Source organism: Bidens hawaiensis, unplaced genomic scaffold, assembly GCF_021521415.1.
Source record: "Bidens hawaiensis isolate Kalapana, Puna unplaced genomic scaffold, B.hawaiensis_p1.1 tig00025015_1, whole genome shotgun sequence".
In the NCBI taxonomy this organism is placed as follows: Eukaryota; Viridiplantae; Streptophyta; class Magnoliopsida; order Asterales; family Asteraceae; genus Bidens; species Bidens hawaiensis.
This window is the reverse complement of record NW_027493978.1, coordinates 180,430-199,006: the sequence shown is the minus strand read 5'-3', so window position 1 is coordinate 199,006 and position 18,577 is coordinate 180,430.

Below are 18,577 nucleotides of genomic sequence, written 5' to 3'. Positions count from 1 at the left end.
AGTGCGTATAATCAAGTCCCATATCGATAATCAAACACGGTAATAATAAACAGAAGAGTCACACAATTAAGTTGCAACACAATTGTTGCATCCATTCCTTATTTGTAACCCTTATAAAGTTTCCAAATTTTTTCATTCTAGTTTTGTTTTTTCTTTTTATTCTTAAGGGTATCTATGTTGGGCCCACCCCACCCCCTTTTCTCTCCCTCTCCTACTGTCGATATTTGTGAAAATGCTTACGGGTCTTACCTGGCCTCTGGTTTGTATGAACCGAATTTCGTATTTGAAATCGACAAGGTTCGTCAGTTGTCACGCTTCTCCTCCAGCGCACCTTGAGGTCATGTAAAGGTGAAAGAATCTCTCATTGGCGATGTAGTTAGGAACATTGTGATAGTCGTATTTGAGTTGTTTTCATTTGAGAATTTTTCTTCAATATCGTTAACCTTATATTCATTTTGGGTATATTTTCAATTAAAAATTTTGTTTTTATATTGTTAGTGTTGCTATTCGATGATAGATGACGTGATATTGAATGTTACGTAGTGCATATAAATCGTAAATCAATAAACTCACTTTAGAATAATGTTATATCTTAGTTGTATTACAATACTAAATTTTACATGTTGGAAATGCCATGTGTATGTTTATGCACCTATATAATACACTGTTAGTTATAAATACATACGTGACATGGGATATGAATAGACTTTAATACTTGTTAAAAATTCATGTGCTAGAATTTATTAAATACCAACTTATACAAGTAGTGTAATATACTTATACTTAGTTTTTGATTAAATGAAGTAATTAATATTTTTGTATTTTTCATTACTTGTATATTTATTTACACGTACCAGTTGTGAGCTAAGGATATTTATTATTTCAAGTAAATAGAATTATTTGAGCTAAAAATTATATATAACGCATCTTGTTTCTTAAAAGTACAATTTGGTGATTTTCAAGAACTATGGAATATATTTTCACCAAAATATTACAAATATGTAAATTTTACTAATTCTTGTAAAACATAGATGTTGATTGTAATACTTTGTGACTAGAACTTTTAAACATGAGGATCAAATTCCAACATGAATGTATTTTGGTTTGCAACAATCAAAGGCTGAAGAAACACTAATTGACCCCGGGCAGATTACGGATAATCTGGGGGTTAAATAGATGTTTCCCACGAGGGGTTAGGTCCGGCAAAGATGGTTCTTCTGATGACCTGCAAAACAGACACCGTGAGCTAGTCACTGAGAAGGGGGGGTACCTCCTTGTGACCACCCTCCGGCGTGAGAATCAGACTAGATTGCTCTTGAATATAAGTGTATATTAAGAGATTGCTAGAGAAGATAAGATAATGAGATATAAGATAATGTCCTCCATACCATTCCAAGGTATTGGAGTATTTATAGCCGAAGGTAGGTTTCCAAGAAGGTACAGCCGGCTGAATAGTATTCCTGTTCTGCCAACTGTGGGCTACGCACATGCCATGCTGGTGGTTGGTGGGTAGGCAGCGGCTGATAGTGACCAGGGCGGCTGTGTACTATTCCTTTTCCACCAACTGCAGGCTATGCACGTGCTACGACAGGTTGGTGAGTAGGCAGCGGCTGATAGTGACATTAAGTAATAGAGCATGTTGCTTGTTGTACTGTTGTCAGTGAGCTGTCGCAGCTTTGGTCAGATCTTTTGTCCATACCTCGTCAGGTACAGTACAAAAGATCATCCAGTAGCGTACGGACTGGCTCATTTGGGCGGGAGTTTTCCCGGCTTTGGGCGGGAATATTCTCGGCTTGCTCACTCCTTCTTCAGGTGACATTACTGAATTATTTAAGAGTTAAGTGCCTTGTGCGTGTAGCCTTGCTGCGCGGGTAGCCTTCCCTGATGGCTAGTATTCGTTGCTGCGGGAACAGGCGGAGTACGTCGACCATTGGGAGGCTTTTCCTGCGGGAACAGCTTGCGTACTGCGCGTAAGGACGTCACGTCTCTGAGCATGGTGGGTCCTGCGGATCCAGTTGGTTTCTGCGCAGACGTCTCTCTTCAAGGTGAGTCTTGCGAGTTTAGCCTTTGCGCAGACGTCCCTGTTGAAGGTGAGTCTTGCGGGTTCAACTGCGCAGACGTCCCTCTTTGAGGTGAGTCTTGCGGGTCCAACTGGACTCTGCTGGGACCTACCTCTTCAAGTCCCCCCAGTCCAATGTTCTTCTCATGAATTGTTAATAAGTGAGGTGAACTTTTGGACTTAAGCAAAGGGTTTTGAAAAGGGTTTAGTTTTAAGGTTTTCCATGGGGATTCTTCCCGCGGAAGTCCTAATGTCACATGCAGAAATTCCCGACTTTTCTGCTTGATCTTTGGGTATGATGCGGGTGCGGGTAGGTCTGTAACCTCCTCGCAAGTCAGGAGCGTTGAGTTCCACTTGTGTAGATTCTCTATGAGGTTTTGGTAGTTTTGAACATAGTGATCAATTATGTTTAAACAACCAATTCCATCTTGGAGCTTCAATCTAGTTCTCGAAGTTCCCGCTATGCGGGGATGTTATTCCCGTTTCCGCAAGCACGGCCCAGAAGATCCTTCTTGGTTTCAATTCCCTGCGGAGTGCTAAGTATGTGAAGGGTTTCGCCTTGACACTATACCCGCACTCGTCTTATAGTTACTTTACTTCCAAGGTATTCCTGGTTTCAATTCCCTGCGGGTGCTAAGTATGTGAAGGGTTTTGCCTTGACACTGTACCCGCACCCGTCTTATAGTTACTTGGTTGCCGAGGTATTCTTGGCTTCAATTCCCTGCAGGTGCTAGGTATGTGAAGGGTTTTGCCTTGACACTGTACCCGCACCTGTCTTATAGTTACTTGGTTGCCAAGGTAAGGGGTATAGTCCCGCTTACTTTTGAATCTTTTTGAATATTTTTGAAATTCGAAGAGTTGGTGAAAGGATAAGAACAGTCCAAACTGTTGAAACGTCGTCCGACGGTTTCTTCTGACAGTGTCAGGACGTGCAGGAAGTTATGGCGACGTGACAGTATATGGTCATTCAAGACGCTTTTTCAGGCGCGTGGGCGCGAGTTTTCGGGCGCGTGGCCGCGAATTTTACGGCACGCGTCCTGTCAACAGTTGTTGCCAGCTTGCATATTCCACGTGTCATAGTTTCATTGCACCTGTGCTTTCCTCTCTCTTCCGCATTAAATTCATCGCATTCATTGCGATGAGTATATAAAGGGAGGAGAGGTTGCATCTCAACTCACAGTTTCACCTTTCTTCTTCTTCTAAACGATTTCCGGCGAATACTCTAACTTTTCTGTCGAGCATTCTCCTGAAATCGTTCTTCTTTACATTCAAAACATGTCTTCCGTTCATGATCTTGAGGCTACCGCCGAGGAGTCTGACGTGTATGCCGAGAATCCGTCGTCTACTTCTGATAAGGACGATAAGAGTACTGCTGGTGAGTGTCAGTGTGCTCTTACCGTCGACCTGTACCAGTACATTGTTAGGAAGTTCATGCTCGAGCCTTTCGAGCCAGAGTTTCCTAAGCCTCATCAGACTGGTGTACGATGCCCCCAAGGGCAAGATAGGGGTGTATGCCGCATTCTTCGTTTATGGGAATCTCAGGTTCCCATTGACGAAGTTTGTGTACCGTGTTTTGGAGAGACACGGTGTACATCTGACGGAGGTACACCCAATGGCGATCGCCAAGATTCGCCATTTTGAATGGGTGTGCCTCATTCTGGGCGTGGAGCCCCATGTCGACCGCCTGATGACCTTCTATTCCTGGAGGTGCATCCAGGGGTGGTATACCTTGGTCACTCGGATCAAGGGTTTGAAGATCTGCGCTACCGAGCGCAGTCTTCGGTCTTGGAAGCGGGAGTTCTTCTATTCTTGAACGTCATCGCTATGGGGACGACGCGAGCAGAAATATAGAAGAACTCCCGCTTCCAAGACCGAAGACTGCGCTCGGTAGCGCAGATCTTCAAACCCTTGATCCGAGTGACCAAGGTATACCACCCCTGGATGCACCTCCAGGAATAGAAGGTCATCAGGCGGTCGACATGGGGCTCCACGCCCAGAATGAGGCACACCCATTCAAAATGGCGAATCTTGGCGATCGCCATTGGGTGTACCTCCGTCAGATGTACACCGTGTCTCTCCAAAACACGGTACACAAACTTCGTCAATGGGAACCTGAGATTCCCATAAACGAAGAATGCGGCATACACCCCTATCTTGCCCTTGGGGGCATCGTACACCGTCTGATGAGGCTTAGGAAACTCTGGCTCGAAAGGCTCGAGCATGAACTTCCTAACAATGTACTGGTACAGGTCGACGGTAAGAGCACACTGACACTCACCAGCAGTACTCTTATCGTCCTTATCAGAAGTAGACGACGGATTCTCGGCATACACGTCAGACTCCTCGGCGGTAGCCTCAAGATCATGAACGGAAGACATGTTTTGAATGTAAAGAAGAACGTTTTCAGGAGAATGCTCGACAGAAAAGTTAGAGTATTCGCCGGAAATCGTTTAGAAGAAGAAGAAAGGTGAAACTGTGAGTTGAGATGCAACCTCTCCTCCCTTTATATACTCATCGCAATGAATGCGATGAATTTAATGCGGAAGAGAGAGGAAAGCACAGGTGCAATGAAACTATGACACGTGGAATATGCAAGCTGGCAACAACTGTTGACAGGACGCGTGCCGTAAAATTCGCGGCCACGCGCCCGAAAACTCGCGCCCACGCGCCTGAAAAAGCGTCTTGAATGACCATATACTGTCACGTCGCCATAACTTCCTGCACGTCCTGACACTGTCAGAAGAAACCGTCGGACGACGTTTCAACAGTTTGGACTGTTCTTATCCTTTCACCAACTCTTCGAATTTCAAAAAGATTCAAAAGTAAGCGGGACTATACCCCTTACCTTGGCAACCAAGTAACTATAAGACAGGTGCGGGTACAGTGTCAAGGCAAAACCCTTCACATACCTAGCACCTGCAGGGAATTGAAGCCAAGAATACCTCGGCAACCAAGTAACTATAAGACGGGTGCGGGTACAGTGTCAAGGCAAAACCCTTCACATACTTAGCACCCGCAGGGAATTGAAACCAGGAATACCTTGGAAGTAAAGTAACTATAAGACGAGTGCGGGTATAGTGTCAAGGCGAAACCCTTCACATACTTAGCACTCCGCAGGGAATTGAAACCAAGAAGGATCTTCTGGGCCGTGCTTGCGGAAACGGGAATAACATCCCCGCATAGCGGGAACGTCGAGAACTAGATTGAAGCTCTAAGATGGAATTGGTTGTTTAAACATAATTGATCACTATGTTCAAAACTACCAAAACCTCATAGAGAATCTACACAAGTGGAACTCAACGCTCCTGACTTGCGAGGAGGTTACAGACCTACCCGCATCATACCCAAAGATCAAGCAGAAAAGTCAGGAATTTCTGCATGTGACATTAGGACTTCCGCGGGAAGAATCCCCATGGAAAACCTTAAAACTAAACCCTTTTCAAAACCCTTTGCTTAAGTCCAAAAGTTCACCTCACTTATTAACAATTCATGAGAAGAACATTGGACTGGGGGGACTTGAAGAGGTAGGTCCCAGCAGAGCCCAGTTGGACCCGCAAGACTCACCTCAAAGAGGGACGTCTGCGCAGTTGAACCCGCAAGACTCACCTTCAACAGGGACGTCTGCGCAAAGGCTAAACTCGCAAGACTCACCTTGAAGAGAGACGTCTGCGCAGAAACCAACTGGATCCGCATGACCCACCATGCTCAGAGACGTGACGTCCTTACGCGCAGTACGCAAGCTGTTCCCGCAGGAAAAGCCTCCCAATGGTCGACGTACTCCGCCTGTTCCCGGAGCAACGGATACTAGCCATCAGGGAAGGCTACCCGCGCAGCAAGGCTACACGCACAAGGCACTTAACTCTTAAATAATTCAGTAATGTCACCTGAAGAAGGAGTGAGCAAGCCGGGAATATTCCCGCCCAAATCCGGGAAAACTCCCGCCCAAATGAGCCAGTCCGTACGCTACTGGAGGATCTTTTGTACAGTACTTGACGAGGTATGGACAAAGATCTGACCAAAGCTGCGACAGCTCACTGACAACAGTACAACGAGCAACATGCTCTATTACTTAATGTCACTATCAGCCGCTGCCTACTCACCAACCTGTCGTAGCACGTGCATAGCCTGCAGTTGGTGGAAAAGGAATAGTACACAGCCGGCCTGGTCACTATCAGCCGCTGCCTACCCACCAACCACCAGCATGGCATGTGCGTAGCCCACAGTTGGCAGAACAGGAATACTATTCAGCCAGCTGTACCTTCTTGGAAACCTACCTTCGGCTATAAATACTCCAACACCTTGGAATGGTATAGAGAACATTATCTTATATCTCATTATCTTATCTTCTCTAGCAATCTCTTAATATACACTTATATTCAAGAGCAATCTAGTCTGATTCTCACGCCGGAGGGTGGTCACAAGGAGGTACCCCCATTCTCAGTGACGAGCTCACGGTGTCTGTTTTGCAGGTCATCAGAAGAACCATCTTTGCCGGACCTAACCCCTCGTGGGAAACATCTATTTAACCCGCAGATTATCCGTAATCTGCCCGGGGTCAATTAGTGTTTCTTCAAAGGCCAACACATATATTGTGTATCAGATTTAATCTATGACAATCCCAAACTCATTTGTGAGATCCGTGGGATTCATGTTCTTGTCGAAGAGACATGTTGCGAAAGTTGGAAGGGATCAAGTTAACCTTGACAACCCCTTGTATGTTAATTATTTAATTCTTAATCAAATTCTACTTAAATAAATATTCAATTCAATTATTTTTTTAAATCTACTTTTAATAACTTTTATTTTTTAATTTTCTTATTGTAAACACTAATCTACTATCAAATTTTTAAACTTCATAGTTTGTTATATGAATTATATATAACAATTTTTCTTTATACAAAATCTTCTACTTTATGTTTATTCATTTCTTGAAATAGTTCCTTATTGTTTGTTTGTTTGAATTGTTATAAATATAGATAATCAAATTTTGATAAAATCTGTAAATATTAAAAAAAATATCTTTTGTTGTTTGGTATTATTATTATTATTATTATTATTTATTTGTTCTGTTGCGAATTTCAAATCACAATAACCATAAAACTTTATTCAGATTCTATTTGTGTCAATTGTAACTTTTGGTTTGAAGTGGAAAAGAAAAAGCTCACCAAGACAATTTTGTCGTTACCCCAAGATGAAGATTTTTTTTCTTTCTTAAACTCTATTAGTTTCTGTCATAAACTTTTCAATTAATTATAAAATCGTTACATAAAAATATATATTGTTGGATCAATTGAATGAAAACTATGATATGTTTGATATATGTATTTTCAACACGTGGGTGATTTGTTCACAAGAAAATTTGTTCATACGATCATCTGTAGACAATCAAATTTCTATTACGGATTATTACATGCAATAACACATACTCTAAATATATATTGGTTAATAATATTTTGAACTATTAACATTCGATATGCTAATACAATAATCACTAAATCTATATCATTTTCAATATTATTTAATATGTTAATATAGTAACCCCGTAATTTAGGACACGACACAACTATAATCACTTTTATTTTTCATATTAAATATTCCTAGATTTTGCATTTATAATTTTAGACTATGTGACACTATCATGAAAAAGAAATATTCTAATTCAATGTATATATAAATGAATTCATACAGTATAACTAAATTTAAATTAAAATTAAATATAATCTATTTTCTTTTAACTTTATTCTTTTTTCCTAATTCAATGTATGCATAAAAGAATTCATATAATATCTACAAATTTACACAAAAATTTAATACTTTTATTTTCTTTTAAACTCTATCCTTTTTAAAGAAAACATTTTACTATCATACTTCGTGAAATAAAAATCATTAAAATTTTCGTTGATAGGAGATGAAGTTATTTATCCGTTATGGTATAGTTGTCATTGGTAAGTGGTAACAAAAATGAAACTTGGAATGTCATTAATCAAATCACTAGCATAAGTTATTACCAGTTAATAACTCATAACTTGAATCACTACAATAGTTTTTTTACCACTAATTATCAAACATCTATTTCAATTTTGGAACATGACAACAATCATCACCAAATCATAACCATTTTCATTTTTTTTTTTCCTTTTTTCTACCTTTTTTATTTTTCTGTTTAAAGACAAAACTCGAAAAAAATGTATTTTCATTTTCATATATAATATTCCAAATTGACTATGTGACATTTTCATGAAAAAGAAATATTCTAATTCAATGTACTTGTATAGTTGAATTCATATAATGTGCATAGGTTTAAACCCAAAAATGAAAAAGAAAAAAACAAATAAGAAGGATTAATTAATTAATTAATACTATCAAATAGCTTTTCTTTTCTTTAAAATGAAAACTTTTTCCTTTTTTAGACGAAACTTGGGCCTTGGTGGATGGAGATGAGGACACGTGGCATACTGCTTGGTCACGACGCACTTGCCAGTTTTTTGGATTCGTCAAAATTTTGGGCCCACTGCACCCTATTATTAGGCAGGTCTCTTGCCACGTGGACCTGGTTTTCAACTAGAAACGGATATGTTGTAATCCCAGTGGGCCCCACTTATCTTACATCTATTCACCATGCTAATTTATTATTCTCGACCGGTGTTCCAAATAGCGAAACAAAAATTGAATAAATTTCAATTCAATTAACCCAACCCAAGTCATTTTCAGTTTTTTTGTTTTAGTTGTGATTTGTGGTTTATAACAATTTGGATTTTAGTCATTTTCTATGTTGTTTTGTCTGTTAGTGTACTCTTTTCTGAATGCACGCAATGGAGATTTGAGATGGTCCAAAATTTAAGTTCCTTTGATAATGGGATGTATTTCTTGCACGGTTATTTGGCCGGTAAATTGTAAATAAACTAAAATTTACTTAATCATTCAACGAAAAGTTTGTTTATAACAATTAAGCGAGTTAGAAAACATTTGATAACGAAAAATGAAGTTAAAATTGTTTCCGGTTTAATTGTTTGTGTGAATTGGTATTTTGATTAATAAGTAATAGTTAAATTATTACCAAATATGTTTTAAAAAAAACATATGAAATCTAATTTCAAATATGTTCTCACATTTTCCACAAACACTTCTCATTGTCAAATAGTGGCATAAATAGTCAAAACATGCCAAACATTTAAATTACAGTTTGAATTAGTTATATGTCACACTCCTGTCTAGGGCCTAGAGTATGACCCATAAGTTGGTATCGTGATTGTAAATAAAGCAGAGTTACGTTTAATTACGGAAGACTTATAAACTTTAGGATCGAAAATGTAATATTTATATTTACAGTCAAAAGATGGGGTTATAAATACACCCGTTAAGTTGTACAAAAGATTACTTGTTTATGTTTTACAAATCACCATATATTTAAGTTTTCAAAAGAAATCCGAGTCATCGGATATATCAATAGCACTTCGACATTCCAAGTGCTAATCTTGTTCACCTGCAAAATGTAATAAAATACGTCAGCAACGAATGCTGGTGAACACGCTGACGCAAAATAATTCTTTTACTTAATTACCCCTCGAGGCTACGCCTGCCTCGGCCCAACGTGGCTTAGGAATAACCAAGTCAAATAACACATTATAAACTAGAGCCTCTACACTAGGTCACCTCACAAACACCGCAGCGTTTGACTTCAATTAAGTACCCGTAAATATACACATACGGTCGTACTCCCTGCAGGAGAGCGTCCTGCGACCAAGGTGGTGCAATCATGCCCATACATCGCATAGTACCACCTATGTAAGGATCCAGACATATGTATACCACAGATTGAGGGCTAGGTTTATACCCATAGTTATAACGGTTTTAGGAACACATAGTCCCTTGTAAACAATTTCATATAACAAGTTGACTTATTTTGAAAACAAGTTTAAAAGTTTGGAGGCGCATTCACCTTATCTCTTTAGGATCGGCTTCACTCACCGTCCAAGAGTCTTTCCCTTTCTTTATCTCGAACATATAGTTACGAGTATTAATATTTGTTAGTCGGATACACGATCCGGCTTAAGACCTTTAGTATTATATCTCAATCCTCGATTGAACCTCTAGTTCAATTTTTATTTACTTGAAAACCTCTTGTTTAAAAGTAAATTATAAACCTTTAGTTTATATTCAAAATCCGACGTTTCTTCTTCTCCAAGAAACGTAATCTTTTATTATTTAAGAATACTCTTTATTCATTAAATAATATTTTCATAACAAAGAATATATACATAGATACTTACACACATATATATGTTATCACATATTGTTGGTGCATAATGTTAGTAGTTCAGTGTCTAGTGTCTGTAATCGCGTTTGTAATATTTTATGTTTTGTATAAGCGAAGTTGCTAACAAGTTCGCTGATATGGGCGAACCTGTTAGTCAAGCGAAGTTAGTGACAACTTCGCCTGAACATGCCAGGCGAAGTTGTCGTGATTATATAAGCCATCTGTTACGGCTTATTATTAATTAATTCAGTTTTACAGTTTTCGTGTATTCGAGTCAGAGAGAGTCTGTAATCAAGTGATCTTCGTATCACGTGTTTAAGGTTGGTATACAACGTGTTTGATTATCGTGTGTTAATCGTATTGTTTTCTATACTCGTAACGTCTTACGTAGGGATTCGGCACCTGCGTAGTACGTGATATCTCGTGTAGATCCGGCTGGGAACCTACAATTGGTATCAAAGCGCTTGCTCGATTGTGTGGTTCGGGATTATCACGCGGGGTATAGAAATCGTTCCGTTCGACTATTCGCGGGACGAGTTTTCTGAGTTTTTGTGTCATACTCATTTCCTACAAGCTTAAACAACCCATAACACCTTCACAAACCTCGAAAAACCCAGAAATTTAATCTGCAGAAACTTCGTGTTCATCAGGCGAAGTTGCCGTCACTGTAAGTAGGGTTTCGGCGAAGATATAAGGTTAAGCGAAGTTATCCACAACTTCGCCTACCTCTTCAAGTTCGCTTACCTCAAGCGAAGTTACCCACAACTTCGCCTACCTCCCAAGTTCGCTCAACTTAAGCGAAGTTATTCTCAAGTTCGCCTATCCAGCGAATTTAAGAAAGTGAGCGACGTTACAAATTCACGCGAAGTTAAGCTTTAAGCGAAGTTATCCGCAACTTCGCCAACAGTGCTGTTTGAAAATAAAATTTTTTATTTTCGGATTTCTTTGAGTTTAGAGAAAGATGTATTCGATAAACATTACTGAACTAGTAAAGATGGAAGTAGAAGCAGGTTCGGCTACAAAGGCACCTAAGATGCTCAAGAAAACTGATTATGTAGCGTGGAAAGATCGTTTTGAACAATATGTCAAGTATCAAGATGCCAAGATGTGGGTGTGTATACAAGATGGTTACATTCCACCAACTACTGAGTATGAAGGTTGTGATCAGATCAAGAAGTACAAAGAGATGGAAGATGAAGAGAAGAAGATGTATGAGGCAGAAAGTAAAGCTCATGCAGCAATTACAATGGCTCTTCCACAAGAAATTTTGCACACTTTCAGAAAGTACAAGACTGCTAGAGAACTTTGGGAAGCTCTTGAAAACCGTTTTGAGGGCAATGTGGGAATTCGTGCTTCGAAGATTAAACTTCTAAAAACCCAATTCTCTTTCTTCAAGTATCTGAAAAACGAATCACTTGATGATATTATCACCAGATATTATCATCTGATGACTGAACTCAGCAACTATTCAATTGCATACAAAGAATATGAGATTGTTGAGAGGCTTCTTGATGCTCTTCCACCAAAATGGGAGATGTATACAGTGTTGATGAGAGAAGATAAAGACTTTGCTGACTATGACCTGGAAACAGCAGTTAACAAGCTAAGAACGTTTGAACTGAACATGGTACGAAAGGAGACACCTACCGATCAGGTTCAAGATCCGGGTATGTATGGTGCAAAGGTTAACTCGGGATCAAGTTCGAAAACGGAATCATCTGCTTATTACTCTAAGGGAGAGTCAGGCGCGAGCTCAACACATGAGGGACATGTATCTCTCAACATGAACGGTGATGTGTGCTATGTAGCTGGAGGGTCAAATGCTTCTCAACCACAAGCGACCAAGAGTAGTTATTCCCCAAGTGTTTCAAACAACAACTACTCGAAGATGCCCATGAGTGTCAAATCTGCTGAACAGCAGTTTGCTCTCTATGCATCTTTTATTGCTTCGTATGAGAATTACATTCAGGGTAAGATCGTTGATCCTGCAGTTTTGGATGAAGACTATGACCAGATCGATGCTGATGATCTGGAGGAGATGGATCTGCAGTGGCAGATGGCTATGATTGTTAGAAGGGTGAAGAGGTTCATGAAGAAGACTGGCAGGAAGTTTGTCGGTGAGAGGCCAGGGTTTGATAAGTCGAAGGTTCGCTGCTACAACTGTCAGCAGAATGGCCACTTTGCAAAAGAATGCAAGAATGAACGTGTAGAACGCAGTCAGAACAGATCTACACAGCAAAGTGGGAGTGGTAATGACTATAGAGCCATGATTTCCAGACAGAATGAAGAGTACAACTGGAATCTGCATGTTGAAGAAGTATTTGAACAGGCCAACTTGGCAAACATCAAAAATGCAGATAGTGAGAAGGGAACTGGCGAAGATGAAGCGTACATGGCAGATGTAGCAGACCGGCTCTCCGAGGTAAGTACCGAACTCCCTTGTATTAAGTGTGAACTTCTGTCTGAACAACTGACAACTCTAACTGATCAGTTTGTTAGTTTGGATGTGCAATATAAAACTTTAAAAGAAGATCATCATTTCACTAAAGCTAGAGAAAATAGTTACAAAGTAAAAATTAAAGCTAGTGAAACAGATATTAAAAGTCTTAAAGCAAAGCTTGCTGAAAAAATTAATATGATTGATCTTAGCTATGAGGTTCTAGAAGAAAAAACCAAACTAATAGCTGAAAGAGAAAAACAGATAGCTGATCACCAGGTAAAAGTGGTGGAACTTAACAGGAAACTGGAACAATTCAGAAATTCCTCCGCTATACTTGATCACCTTGTTAGTGATCAAGGTTCTCCAAAAAGGGGAGGAATTGGTTATCATGAAGTTCCACCACCTTTCAATCATAATTACACTTTTAACCCTAGTAATCAGAAATCTGTCGATGTTGACTATGGTCAGACAGTTCCAGTTCCAGTTACTACTAAAGAACCAGAAGTTAGTAAGCCTGTTGCAAGTGTTAAAATTTCTGCTCCGAGTCCTGTCTCATCTAACTCGGACAAGTCTTCTGAGTCGAGTGAGACAAATCAAGAGGAAGTATTACCAAAAAGTGGAGAGAAAAAGAAAACATCTGAAAAAAAGTCTCCACTAAACCCGTATGTCCCACCATATGTGAGACAAACGGGCATTAATACAGCCTCAACATCTAAGACAACTTTTGATAAGAAAGTTGAAAACAGGTGTTGTTTTAGATGTAATCAACAAGGACATCTTGTTGCTGGTTGCCCTCTGAAGCAAAAATTCAGAGGTGTGAGGCCTTTAAAATCTGAGAAAAGAGCTAACAGTAATCAATTTAATGATAAAACTGAAAACCCATCGAATTTCAGAAAATGGACTAATCCAGGTTTTCAAAGAAATAGATATCAGTTTTTCACTTGTAACACCCAAACCATAACTAATAATTCATTTAATTCAAGACGGTATGGATGGCCTCATAGACAATCCACAAGAAGGTATCCTGTTAGGACTCACAGAAATGATTATGATACTAACTTTGGACAGCCAAGGTACGGGATGTATCGACCCAAGACCAATCGGTCTTGGGTCCCCAGATTTTAACTCTCTGCTTTAATCGTGCAGGAACAGTTGAACAGGGCTGCCAACAATCAATGGGTTGTGGATAGCGGCTGTTCCCGGCACATGACGGGTAACAAGAAATTGTTACAAGACTGGAAACCTGTTCAAGGTGGTAGAGTGAGTTTCGCAGGAGAGAACGGTGGAAAGATCACAGGAATTGAGACTGTGACTAACGGGAAGATGACGCTAGAGAAAGTTTTTCAGTTGGATGTGAAGAGTGCGTTCCTAAACGGTAAAGTCGATGAGGTTGTGTATGTTGAGCAACCTCCGGGTTTTCCTGACCCTGACTTTCCCGATCACGTGTACAAGCTAAGTAAAGCGCTGTATGGACTACATCAGGCACCTCGTGCCCGGTACTCAACGTTATCCGATTACTTGCTTGAGAATGAGTTTGAAAGAGGTAAGATTGATAGCACGTTGTTCTTCAAGAGAAAGGGAAGCGACTTTCTGCTGGTGCAAGTCTACGTGGATGACATTATCTTTGCTGCATCAAAGGTCACCATGTGTCAGGAGTTTGAGGCCGTCATGAAGAAGAGATTTGAAATGAGTGCTATGGGTGAACTAACTTTCTTTTTAGGATTGCAGGTTGATCAGAAGAAAGACGGGATGTTCATTCATCAGACGAAGTATGTCCATGATGTTCTCAAACGCTTCAAGATGGAGGACAGCACTCCATATGAAACTCCAGTCTGCGTCAATCACAAATTGGGTGCTGATTCAGATAACGATGCAGACGTGGACCCAACCCAATATCGGGCTATTATAGGTTCTTTAATGTACTTAACTGCTTCTAGGCCTGATATAATGTTTGCTGTTTGTCTTTGTGCACGCTTTCAGGCAAACCCAAAAGAATCTCATTTGAAGGGTGCGAAGAGGATACTGCGGTATCTCAAGGGCAAGCCGAAGCTGGGGTTGTGGTACCCGAGAGGAGGAGACTTGGAGCTAGTCGCTTACACAGATTCTGATTATGGAGGGTGCAATCAGAGTCGGAAGTCTACAACTGGTGGATGTCAGTTTCTTGGTGGCAGATTGGTGTCGTGGCAATGCAAGAAGCAGACTTCAGTTGCAATTTCAACCTGTGAAACAGAATACATGGCAGCATCCAACTGCTGCTCCCAGGTTCTTTGGATTCAACAACAGTTGCGCGACTATGGTCTGAATTTCTCACTTACTCCTATTTGCATTGATAACACTGCTGCTATCTCAGTAACTAACAATCCCGTGAAGCACAGTAAAACTAAACATATTGACATACGTCATCATTTTATACGGGATTGTGCTGAGAAGAAGCTGATTGAGCTCGAAAAGGTTGATACGTTAGATAATTTCGCTGACTTATTCACGAAAGCGTTTGACAAAACTAGATTTCAAAACCTTGTTGAGCTGAATGGGATGATCAATCCCGAGTAACCATGCTTTGTGTTTTTGATTAAAAAAAAAAAAACCGTCACTATCGCTTAGAACTATGTCAGTTGCATCAGTTTGAAGGACATGTCTTAGGATATGTTTGGTCCTTATTTCTACTTGTAGAATATGAGGATAGCCATTAACCAGATGACTGAAAGTGACCGGGGCGGTTTATGATGAGTTTTCATTCTTTCGCTGAAAATTAGTCGATCATACTTAGTTAGAAGGACACATACTAGTATGTGGTCGGTCCAGCTGATCCATTGGATCTTCGGGATAGCCGTTAACCTGAAGACTTTGATCTGGTCGGGGCGATAGAAGTTAAATTTTTCTTTTCGGGAGATGAAATTATTTTTCAAGTCTACTACTTCGTAAGAAGTTACTTTACTATGTTTAACAGAAAATTGATCCAACCTTGGAAAGTGATAGATATACTGATTCTGTGTGCTTAACTAGTGAAGTTATTAGGCTTAAAAGTCTTTAGAACAGTCATTGTATGTCATGGTAGCTTTTATGGTGCGTAAAAGTAGAAGTGATACTAACTAAATCTACTCGATTTTATGTGGAAACTCCTTAAGAGTTGTGCATGTCTTCATACATATCTTTCCAAATGATAGGCAGAAAAGCGATTACCCAGTCATACACGAGCCCGTGAGTGTTCTGAGTCCCGTGAAGATAGCGTGTCAAGACACTGCAGTGATCCAAATTCGGGACTTGCAGTTATTTTCTACTTGAAGTTGTGTATATATATATGTTAGATTAAAAAAAAATGTGTGTATTCTAGAGTTCATAAGGTTAATGATTCTCAATCAAGACGCAAGAAGGTGAACGGGAAACAGAGTCTAAGATCGAAGTGTAATCACTACTTAATCAGACACTACGGGTCAAGGTCAATTCGGGGTGACTTGGGGAAAGCCAAATACGCTTTGAGAATAGATAGGAGGCATCATAATCTCTGAGTTGTTGCCCACTTAAGTTTTGAGCTTAATTGAACCTAACTCGTATCACAGAAACGATGAAAACCATTCTAAGTAGATTACCTGCTTACAACCTGTTTCTTTATGTCATAATACAGCTGAACACGGATCTGTGTGACAGTCACGAAATTAGTATGATTCCTGTTCGGATCTTTTCTAAAACATGGTAGTCCCTGTCGAGACTGAAATTTGATCCCGTGTACCTTTATTTTAAAAGTTTTTTATTTTTGGAGTTGTATGATTTTATACCTGGTTACTTGGTCTTGATCGTTTCATTTAACGCTTTAAAGGATGTTTTCTAACTTAGTTGCAAATTGTTCAAATTATGGGGTTTGTTTTGAAAAATTTTTAATTTCAGCGAAGTTCTGCATAACTTCGCCTGATAGGCGAAGTTATCCACAACTTCGCCTGATAGGCGAAGTTATCCACAACTTCGCCGATACATCTGTGACCCTATATAAAGGACTTTAAAGGTCAAACTGTTCATTTATTTCAAAACCCAGCGAACTTATACTCACAGAAACCTCGGCGAACTTATCGATTCTATTATCATCAATCATTCTGTGTTTCTTTCTCGTTTCATTGTCGATTAAAGGTGTGTAGGGTTCCATATTCGTATAATCATTGTTGTTAATGATTATCACAGGTCGATACGACCCGTTTCGTGACCTCGATTATTTGAAACCTAAAAACCCGATTTTCAAACTTGTTTTTACGTGATAGTAAACCACTTGAACGTATAAAACTTCATAAAATCATGTATTTCGGAGTCCTTGATCTCCGAAATCATCATCTACACGTCGTTCAAAATCCTAACTGTTGCCGATTCAAATTCGGCGAAGTTACAGTTTAGGCGAAGTTATCCGTAACTTCGCCTGAGGTTTAACTTCGCCTGATTATTGATTTTGAAACAGTTTATGAGGCGATGTTGTGATTAGGCGAAGTTATCCGTAACTTCGCCTGGACCATTTTACTTAAGTATTTTCAGACGAAGTTCAAGTTGAAGTGAAGTTGTTTTCCAACTTCGCCTCACCTTTAACTTCGCCTATACAGAATTGATCACAACATCGCTCATGGTAACAGGCGAACTTGTGATTCGCTTTGACGTTTATCTAACTTAACCTGTTTGTTGCAGATATGGCTGCTATTGCTGGAGCAGGTTGTAACGATTCCGACGAAACCCGGTATACCCTAACCGGTAGATAATAGTTACGTCATATTTAATGTCGGATACATGAATCACCATAGTAATTATACGAGAATACAGGGTTCACTGTATGGATTGTACGTGAATATATAATTCATCGTATTGAATATGCGATCAATCTATCGATAGTTATTGAAACCCGAACGAATCTAGGGTTCAATTATAGACGAGATATATGATATGTAGTGATTTTACGAAGCATTAATGCTTCGGGATAAGTAAAGTACGGCACAGAAAAAGAATTTCGATTTAATGTACGTCGGTACGTTAAACGAAACTTTTAATACCAAACCGAGCAAGAGACGATCGATCAAGCCGAAAAAGATGTGCAATAATTAATGATATGATGTTTTAAGTTAATAAATGTCATGATTTAAATTTTTAAAGTTTTTAAATCGGTTTTATATAAATTTCATTTTTTGCCGAAAAACAACCGCTTTGGCCTCGTTTTAAGCCGAATTAAACGTTTAACCGAAAAACGAACTGAACCAGATTATCCAAAACATTATCCGGATTACGAGAATCCAAACATGTGGCCTAAAATGAAGAGGTGGGTCCCACCCCACCCCTCCAAGAGACCGATCGGACCTCCACCCCCACAAACCCACTTCATTTTCTTTTTTTACACAAACTCATCCAACAATCTCCAATCCTCTCAAGATCATGATCCAAAACCGAGAGTTTTTAGCAAGAAAACAAGGTAAATAAGCGAGTTAATCACATTTCCATCTTCGTTTCTTGAGTTTATTTGCAAGAAAATGAGGTTTCAAAGATGAAAACCGATTCTTGCATGATCAAGTGATGTATACGGGTTATACAAGGGATCTTGGTCCAAGAAAGGGGTTAAACGAACCAAGAACGAATTTTTACGGTTTAAATCTTTGTTTTTGAATCATAACCGAAACCATGAAAGAAATGGCTTGATCGTGAGTGTAACTTGCTTGGTATTGTGGTATGTTGTTTGTAGGCTCTGTGTTTAGTGGTAGATAAGGCGGAAAGACGAGTTTGTAGCTTGTAGTGGCGGAAAACGAAAGGTATATTCGGTTTATGTCGGTGTATGTGTTTTTAGACAGATTGTTGGTCGTTT